We start from the raw sequence: 10098 nt of genomic DNA on the forward strand, positions 1-10098 counted from the left end.
ATTGAAGGATTCTGATTCTGAAACTAGCTCCACCTGCAGCAGCTACAATAAGAATCCAATGATATAACATATATTAATATATCAGTCAGAGGGACGAAACCAGCTCTTTTACTTTCATGCTTTAAAGACATCTTGGTGCTAATACATGCCCACTTTTACTTAAGTAGAACATTTCACACTGGACTGCTGTATTGCTTTGTCTACTTAAGTAATGATCTGACTACTTATTTCATCACAATCAGCAACCACTTGATGAAATTCATGGTGCTCAGAGGATTAACCCAAAAAGAGGTTACATTTAGTACCACCATGCAGTTCATCCATCCATTATTTATACACCACTTAATCCATATTGGCGTCACGGGGGGGGCAGTTGACTCAGGGTGAAGGCAGGGGACACCCTGGACAGGTCACTAGTCTATCACAGGGCTACACTGAGAGACAGACAACCAAGCACACTCACATTTACACCTACGGACAATTTAGAATCACCAATTAACCTCAGCATGTTTTTGGACTGTGGGAGGAAGCCAGAGAACCCAGAGAGAACCCACGCTGCACGGGGAGAACATGCAAACTCCACGGGTGTCCTCACCAGGACATGAACCGGCGACCTTCTAGCTGTGAGGCAACAGTGCTAACCACTGCGAATACTGATGGATTGCAATGAAATTTACAACAGACATTTATGTTATGATGAATCATAATAAGTTTTGTATCACCTGATGTTTTCCTTTTCTAATACATACAAAATGCTAACTGAGGTTTCCATCGAACAAACAATCAAGCTTCAGTTTATTGGTGTCCTGGCTAGAGAAAACCAAGCGTTTACAAAGTGCTTTGACAGAGCAAAAGCAGGATGCCCAGAGGGAAAAATAACAACAGGAAGTCCAACAGTAAGGCCAAATTAAGGTTAATATAAGAAAAATAAGCTGCTCTACATTGCCACATACTGCTTTAGGAAATTTCTGTCAACAACCAAGAACTAGTCACATACAAGGACAAAAGCTGTCAAATCATATACATGTCCAATACTTCTAAAAGGTCACTATGTGATACTTTAAGCACAAGACACATGACCAGGATATGTACTTTTAGACAACAGCCACTATTACAAAACAAAAATTAAAAAAAAAAACAATGCACATTGGCGCAACAGTAGGACAGCAACAGTATCATTTGTTCAAAAAGAGCAGGGCCGTTTGGTGGTGTTATTATTCCCACCTGGCAACACTAGCATGCAACATATTCAACTAAACTAGTGAATATGGTCAACTTTGAAGCTGCATGTCATGAGCATGGGAGCATCGTCATCATGAGCACGCTGACGTAAAACTGAAGAAACCAACGTGACGTAAAGCTCAAAAGCTGAGCAAAACATAACACCACACAAAGCAAAAGCTGATCATAAATGGCTCAGGAACATGACAAAGATTGCAAGAAGCCAACTTGGCCTCCAAATCCTGTGCCAAAACAAGTGCGATTTCCCAGTATCAGACGCTGCAGAGGTCACGTGTCTATTTCCCGACACTCCAGAGCTGTTTTGATGTCACAAGGTGGATCACACAATGTAAACTGGTGAAAGAAAAGAAGTGAAAGCTCAGAAAATATGAAAAGAACTAAGACAAAGGAACTTTAAAACAAATACCGTTAGATAATGAAATGTCCTTGTGATCATGACCTTCAGAGAACTTGAACACGGTTTCACAGATGAAAATATTTACAGCAAATGTGGACTTCATTGTTATTGAGAAAGATAAAAGTAACTTAGATTCACCCACTAGCTTGTACTTTATCCACATGTCAGAGTAAGATGCCCACGCTACAGGTCCTGACTGAGCCAGACGTTGTCGCAAAGACCAACATATATATTGTGACATTCTTCCTTGTTCAATTCTGCAGTGAGTGATTTGATGTGAAAAGGATGTCAGGACTTCCAATCAGTAAATGATTCATAACTATATGTAATGGGACCAACCGAGGCTCTCCAGAGCTCAGTCAACAAAGACTGTAAACATTTAATGCTATCTTAAGATAAAATCCGTGGGCGAGGCATCTCCGCTATTTGCAGTAATGGTAATGACACATTGCTTTTTAAAGGTCTCAAGAACATGTTTATCAAGTGCTTCATGTTATATTTTTATGAATTTGTTCACAGTAGTGCTGCAGCACTTGTCTGGAGTAAGGTTAGCTCTGATTCTCATTTAAAGAAATCATTGCTGCAGTTCAAGTAGAGTTTCTGTTTGCTTCCGCTGTGATGTCCAAGGACACATAGCCTTTGAGTCTTTAGCACACGACACAGTGGATGTGAATTAGGTAAAGTGTGTTAGTATTACAAGCTGTCCTTGAGTCATTCACAGTTGAGTCTTTTTACATGTAAAGTTTCATTGACCTATTTAGAAAGGAGTTTCCAAACACTGTCTGTTGCTCCCATAAAATGAAAGAAAACTTTAATGAATGGACTTTTAAATATGCTTGTGCGGCCTGTGTGGACAAGCTAATCATTTACAATAGAAGTGCACCTGTTGGACGACAGACTGTATAGGACAGATCACTGAAAAGTGGAGTTATATTGGTTGCACAGTACACTGAATATGATATGTTGTTAGGCATGGGCTGGCAGCAGATGAGTGAGCCAGACGAATAAAGCAGCTGCTGCTAATCAGCTGATGGAAGCATGACTTCAAGCATGTTCTGTCTGAACTGAAACTTAACTGTGTGTTTTATTCTAAGACTGAATATGTCCTGTCCTCTGTTAATGTGTTGTCCAGACGTGCTACTGTGAGAGTACACTGCTGGGAGATATCACTTAAATTGTCAAATGATTCTAAATTGTACCGTCTCTCAATAATCGAGTATTTCCTCCTTTGAACAATCAGAAACATCTGTGATCACTAACACACAAGTTAAAAAAGCTGTGATCACTGAGACAAAGTCGAGCACACTTATCATTGTCATGTCTAATTAGCCTTACTGCGTGAACATGGTTATAAAATGAGCTGTGAACACTAGAACTTCCTCAGTTTTTGGACCTATGGGCTATCGGCATGCAAATTGCAAGAAAGAATGAATAAAAAATTTGACTTTGTGGCGTCACAAAGATGTTAAAGGATACAGGAAGAACAGTGACCAACCAACATTCAGTGGAAACACAGCTACAGCAGTAATCAGGCATTAAAGACTGAACCATAGTAGCATTAATCAGAGTCCCAGTGGTTGTCCTCTTAAAACGATGCTTCAAATAGTGTCTGTTGTGGCAAAGAGATGAGCAGGAGCTTCAGACTTGGCCCAGGAGTCAGCAATGAAAACCAGGGTTTCTGTCACAGTTTTCTAGCACAACGTCAGCCTTTATGGACAGCATGCACTTTCATGCTCTTTGACAGAACTACAGGATGAAGCTTTCCTAAAATGCACGACAAGAAGCCTGATGAATATTGTTTCATCAGATGAGACGGAGGTAAATTTGCTCAGCTCAGTTGTGATCCAAGATTTTTGGCATGAACCTGGCCAGGTCCCCCACAGTGAATGTATAGTCCCAAAAGTGAAGCACGGAGGTAATATGGGACTATTTGGGTGAAGAAGGTGTTGGGGAGTTGACATTTATGGACAGCATCATGCATGCCTGTGGACATGCCAAAACACTGGCTGACAAGATGACTCCTGGTCTGCAGAAGCTTGGCAGAAGACAAATATTTTGGAATCCACACAATCCAAAGCTGCTGCTAAAATCCCAAAAGAGTTTTTCAAGACAAGTAGTGTGATAATCATCACCTGGCTAGGTATGTCACCTAACAGAACAAAAAAACGGGAGCTACTAAAAATAAAAAATCTGGGGAATGGCGTAACATCTCTCCAGAAATTTGTACAATGCTGGTTTTGTCCAGGCCAAAGAGGACTGAGTCTGTTTTTAAAAAAGGTAGACATACATAGTGTAAAGAAAGGAATCTTTGATGTTTGAGATATTGTGTATACCATAGATATGTATAATAAAGCCTAGACGTCTTTAGTTGGGGCTGCAGGGTGGCGCAGTTGGGTAGCACTGTTGCCTCACAGCAAGAAGGTTGGGAGCACCGGAATCTTTCTGTGTGGGTTCTCTCCGGGTTCTCCGGCTTCCTCCCACCACAGTCCAAAAACATGTTGAGGTTAATTGGTGATTCTAAATTGTCTGTAGGTGTGAATGTGAGTGTGCTTGTTTGTCTGTCTCTAAGTGTAGCCCTGCGATAGACTGGTGACCTGTCCAGGGTGTCCCCTGCCTTCGCCGGCTGGGATAGGCTCCAGCCCCCCCGCAACCCTCGTGAGGATTAAGCGGTGTATAGAAAATGGATGGATGGATGTCTTAAGGTGGCATTTCGGGATCACCCTTCGGCCATCTTGATACGGGCAAGCTCTCTGGTGGATCCTGTGGGACGTGAAGGAAGGTGAGTGATCTGCACAAGCGTAACTAATCTTATCTCGCTGAAATCTTCACAGATTTACAAACAGTTTGGTTTCTTACAAACATTATTAACGTGATAACAATTCAAATTACAAAAATACAAATAAAATACAAAATAATTACAATACAAACTGTTGCTGGCCGTGAGAGTGTAACATAATTATCCATAAGTGCAGTGTTATAACTACACCTCTAACGTTTATAACAAACCAAACTGTTTGAAAATCAGTAGAAAATTGAGCAAGTTCCAGTTATTTAAAAAGTACACGCAACACTACAACACAATGTTATGGGTGAGTGAGCAGACCGTACCAAGATGGCCGCCAGTGTGGCTGTGCGATTCCATTGGCCGACAGCGCAGACAAGACATCTAGCCTTTATTATGTATGTCTGTGATGTATACTGTATGCATTTAATACAGAAACTATCTGCAGGGCTCCAGATTTTTGAGACCACTTTGCGACCATTACATTTGTAGCATCAGTGTGACTTGGAAAAACGCCTGTTGCACCATTATTGAAACACATACCAGAAGCTAGCATTAGTTTAAGGTTTAACAATTAAAGAAGAGAGTCATTTATGTCAGAAAAACAACCGCCCATCATGAGCTGTCCACAGCATTTATTGTTTGTTTGTTTCATGCTGATGCAAAACGGATTGATTCGCTTGTTGTTTCAGTCCATCCACGGTCTTCACAGCGGGTTGGAAGCTGAGCTGCTGACTCATTAGTTTATGGTATGAGACGATAATTGCTGGCTGTTTTCCAAAGTAAGGCTTTATGATAGGAAGACATGCATAAACACTCAAATGCATACAGGCCCAGTTACTGATTTGTAAAACCGACTACTTGTCCTGCTGCTGTCTGAGCTGCATAAAGTTCTGACCTGCAGGCTGCTGTGGGAAAATTAGATCACAGTTACAAAGGAAATGAGAAATGAGTTCACTGGGTCTGCTTATTGTGAATGTTTGCCCTAGCAAGTGAAAATAATGAAAATGGAGAAGCTAAATAAATTCAACAGCTGATGTGACATGCCTAATATCGCATGCATTACTACAAGTGTATAAATTATAGCAGAGATTTAATCTTGTTGTCAAAACACAAAAACAAATTTCTTTGATTTTCCAGCGTTTGTACGAACCAGGAAATGACCTGGTTCTTGCAAGGCATGTAAATTTAGAGCTTTCATTTAATCTTTTCAAGATTAAATTGTGTCATTTCCTAGTTAGATAAAGTGGAAAAATACAAATCCATCATCAGACTTTGCCTCTTTGGTTGCTCTTATCATCTTACTCTAAACAAAAATAATACTCAGAACCAGATGTGTTGACAAGTAGTTGTCCTCGCACCTGCAGTGGAAAGCCACCTAACTGCATGGGAAAACTATCTAGAGGCAGTCGGTGGCAGAGGGAAGGAACCCCCAAAAATTAGGGATGCATGATATATCGGCAACCACATCGGTATGGGCCAATATTAGTGTTTCTTCCAATATATCGGTATCAGTCCGATGGACAAATTTAGCCGATGTGAAAAACCAATGATTGTCTAACATTAGCGCCTTTGTCTCTACATTTGATGTGGCTGCTATTTCACAGATCTTTTAGCGTAATGGTCCTGGACTTAAATATGTTAAGATACGTTTGAATATGTTGTATTTTTGTTACATAATAAAGACTATTGGTCTAATTTGGTATGGGCTTCTTGTGAATAGTTTTCACGCTCTCACAGTGCTTACTTATGCTAGTTTTTCAGTGTGAACAAAAAATAATACCGACATCGGCAATATTGGTTATCGGCGATATCAGAAATCTTCATATCAGATATCGGTATTAGCCAGAAATTTTAATATCGTGCATTACTTAGAAAAAAAAACTTTAATTGAGAGGAAATACATCTGTTTCTTTAGCAAAATGAAATTTTAAATTTAAGTTTAAGTAGAATTTAGTATTTTTAGGTTTATTAGCATAGCCTGCGAGGTGTCTCAAAAAAATTCCAGGACTGGTGTCACAAAAGATATATTTCAAACCCAAACTACAAACTACCAGTTTTACCCTTCAGACGATCAACCAGTACGTCTACAAAGAGATCCTGCGGCCTTTGCTTCATTCAGTGCGCAAGAAGAGGCCAGAGTTGTGGTAGGACAAGTCGTGGCTGCTTCACCGTGACAACACGTCTGCTCACAATGCCCTGAGCATCCAACAGTTCCTGGCTGAGAAGAACATCACCGTGCTGGAGCAACCTCCCTCCTCACCCCACCTGGCTCTGTGGGATTTTTCCCTCTTCCCCAAGCTCAAGGGGGTCATCAAGGGGACCTGTTTTGAAGACGTGGACGACATCAAGATGGCTGTGATGTGGGGGCTGTGGAGGCTCCTGCAAGAGTCCTTCCAGGAGTGTGTGTGGCAGAGAAGGCTGGGAAGGAGTGTTAGACTCCAGGGGGATTGCTTCAAAGGGGGAAACTCGTAGTTTGTAGTTTAGATTTGAAATATATATTTTTTGTGACACCAGTCCTGAACATTTTTTGACACACCTCATACACTCAAAGTACTGTTAAGTGTACTTTGAGTCAATTAATGTCTCATAGAACTACATCATTAAGCATCAGAGCATTAACCTATCAGATGTCGGTGTTCTCATCAGCACTGTGATTCACTTGGTGTTATGCAACAGGGGCTAATACAAGGATGCCCAGAGTACTGGACCTTCTTGTGTTTCTTCAAGGTCTGATGTACAATAATGTTGCTATTCACCTTGTGTATCAGACGTCTTTTAAGTAATCAGACATGATGGATGATGTCTCACGAAAGGTTACATAAAAGCATTTCACCTCTCCTCGTCTGCTCTTTTTTTTCTCTTCCGTTGTCTCTCTCGACCCATCATATCGATCTATGACTCAAACTGTTGTACTTTTTACCCACTCGCTGTTGATCACGCTGTTCACCTGAGTACCATTTAAGTCACACAAGTATGTCTGATCATGAACAATGGCAGGCAGCCTGACAATGAAAAAGGACACATGTTGAAGATCAAGGGTGCTTGGCGGTGGTGACAAATGAGATAGGCGATGTAGACAGGAAACTGCATTTCAGACTGTCACTTTTCTGTAACGATGTGCAGCATTTCTAGCTTGAGAAGATGGACAAAAGGCTAAAAGTCAGATCTTTATTGTGGCATATATCATCAGGATTTCATTTAGTCATTTATATTGCTTGCCTACACTATAATGTGGATGCAGCATGACATGTTAGTTTCTCAATAAAAGCTGTAAAATTGGGACATGCAAATTTTATTTTTTCATCATTTGGCATCCATGTCATGGGATTCACAAGTTTATTTTGCTTTTTATGTAAAAAGAACAACAAAGTCTGCATTGAAACTGTACTATTTTTGCACTTCATTGGCATTTTCAGTTGCTGTTTTCTGCAGCGGTTTACGCTACAAAATGATTTAGTTCAGTTTTGACACCAAAACTACTTGGTTAGGTTTAGGAAAACATTGCAGTTTGGGTTAAAACAGAACCTAGGTGGATGAGTCCTGCCCTAAGAATAGCACCAATAAAACCTAAAGATCTCAAAGTTTTACTGCCTTTCTTGTGAACCCTACACTTTTTGTGCTACGGACCAACATAATTATCACCCATTTTGGGTTTGAGACGAGGCTGGTGTAAGTAGCTGAAATCTTAATTCATCAAATTTACTCAATGGATCCCCCAAGAAGTCTCGACTGAGCCCGTCTTAAACGTTCCCAACAAAAACTACTCATTTATGGAAGGGTTTTCACGCTGAGAAGTTCAATAAGACTTCTGAATTTTAATCTAGATTGTTAGAAAAGCTCCTGTGAGTTTCAGCTGGAAACAGTGTCGATTTCCTCCCACCACAGCAGCAAGACTTTATGGATCCAGATGACCACTGTGTAGCGTGGATGGTAATTTGTGCTGGTTGCTGTTCAACACATGGGATAGGCATGCTTGGGAGTGCAAGAAAACTGTAGCTATTGCACAATATTAGAATTCTTTTTCAGTTGTAAGATCTGTTGTTTTGTACGATATGTAAAAATGTATGTTTTAATGCTGTTAATGAGCTGCATTTTTGTGTAAGAGCCAGTCAGTAATAGCATTTGTGGAAGAATCCATCACTCCAGTGCTGGATTTAAATCTCCTTCACAAGTTCAATGCATGCATATCATACAGAGTTATTTTGATATAAACAGCTTAGCCGCCTCCAAAATTACAAACTATGGCCAAAAATATATTTTTTTAAATGAGCAGAATTGTAAAATGTGCAAAAAGACAAAAACAATAACAAACTAACCCTAACCCTACTCACATGGACATACACTGATCAGCCACAACAACCACTGACCTGGTGACATAAATGGGATTGAACAGAACAATGTTCTGCTGGGAAACCTCGGATCCTTTCATTCATGTGAATGGCACTCTGACACATAGCGCCCACCTCAACACACCTCCAACCAACATCACATCAATTGCCACTGATCATGACCCAATTTCACAGAGAAAAACAAAAAACTTATCCATTAACCACCAACATGTTGTGCTCTAAACACAGTTTTGCCCCTTTGTCAGGGAACCACATTAAGTGTGTATTACTTTGTGTGTGAAGACAGACGTCAGTGCCGTTGTTGTTTTGAAGGCCTGAACAGCAGTGACACTCACAAATTGCTAAAGCAGCCGTTTCAGAAACTGTTTCACATGCTAACATCCTGTATGTTGGGTGCATAATGTCCATTGTGTTTGGTCATGGACATGCACAGCTCTTGGTGTTCCCGCTTGATTAGGCTGTTTTGTGCTACATTCTGTCTTGATGATAAGCCACACTGACACAATGACAGCTCCGTACGGCTCCTTCGCACACTGCAGAAATGTGGCCTCTCGGTGAGCAGTCTGAACTCAGCGTGCCACGGCAACACAAAACACACACTAATCCACTCCTGACGCAGGTACGTACCACGCGATTTGTGCTTTCGACAGTTCTACGCTTCTGAGCTGGTTTCACACAGAGGGCCGGCGCTTGTTGTTGCATTTTAAACAGGTTTCCAAACGTCCTTGAGTAATCAGGACACAATGTTTGTCCGCGTGTTTCGCGGCGTCTCTCGGCTAGACAGATCGCAGGTCAGACAGGAAGGTGTGTGTGAGTGTGTGTGTGTGTGTGAGCAGTTCATTCTCGGCCCCTGGGGACCGCTGAGAGTAATCTGTAATGAGTGCTAGAAAAACACAGCGGGAGGTTGCAGGTGGATTAAGAATGCTTAATGTGAGTAATGTGAGTGTGTAAAAATGTTAGCCAGTTAATTTTCAAGTCAGTGAATAAAAAACAAATGAGTGAAAAAAATGAAATGAGTGACTAAAAATGTAATTGAGTCATTAAATAAGTGAAGAGTTAGCAGTGTAGCAGCAGAAGGTTTGCAAATGAATGTGTCGCTGAGTAAATGAGCGAAAATGTTCTTGAATGTACAAGTCAGTTAGTGAATGAGTGAAAGGTTTAGTAAATGAATGACGAAAAACATTAGAATGAGTGAGCAAGTGATTGATAAGGTTGTTCAGGGGTCAGTGAGTGAGCTTTAAAGTGAGTGAATGAGTGAGGAAGTGTGCTAGTCAGAGAATAAGCGAGTGAATGTGAATGAGTGAGGGAATGAGTGAAAAGGTTAG

The sequence above is a fragment of the Stegastes partitus genome, unplaced genomic scaffold (assembly GCF_000690725.1).
Source record: "Stegastes partitus isolate 25-593 unplaced genomic scaffold, Stegastes_partitus-1.0.2 Scaffold1022, whole genome shotgun sequence".
In the NCBI taxonomy this organism is placed as follows: Eukaryota; Metazoa; Chordata; class Actinopteri; family Pomacentridae; genus Stegastes; species Stegastes partitus.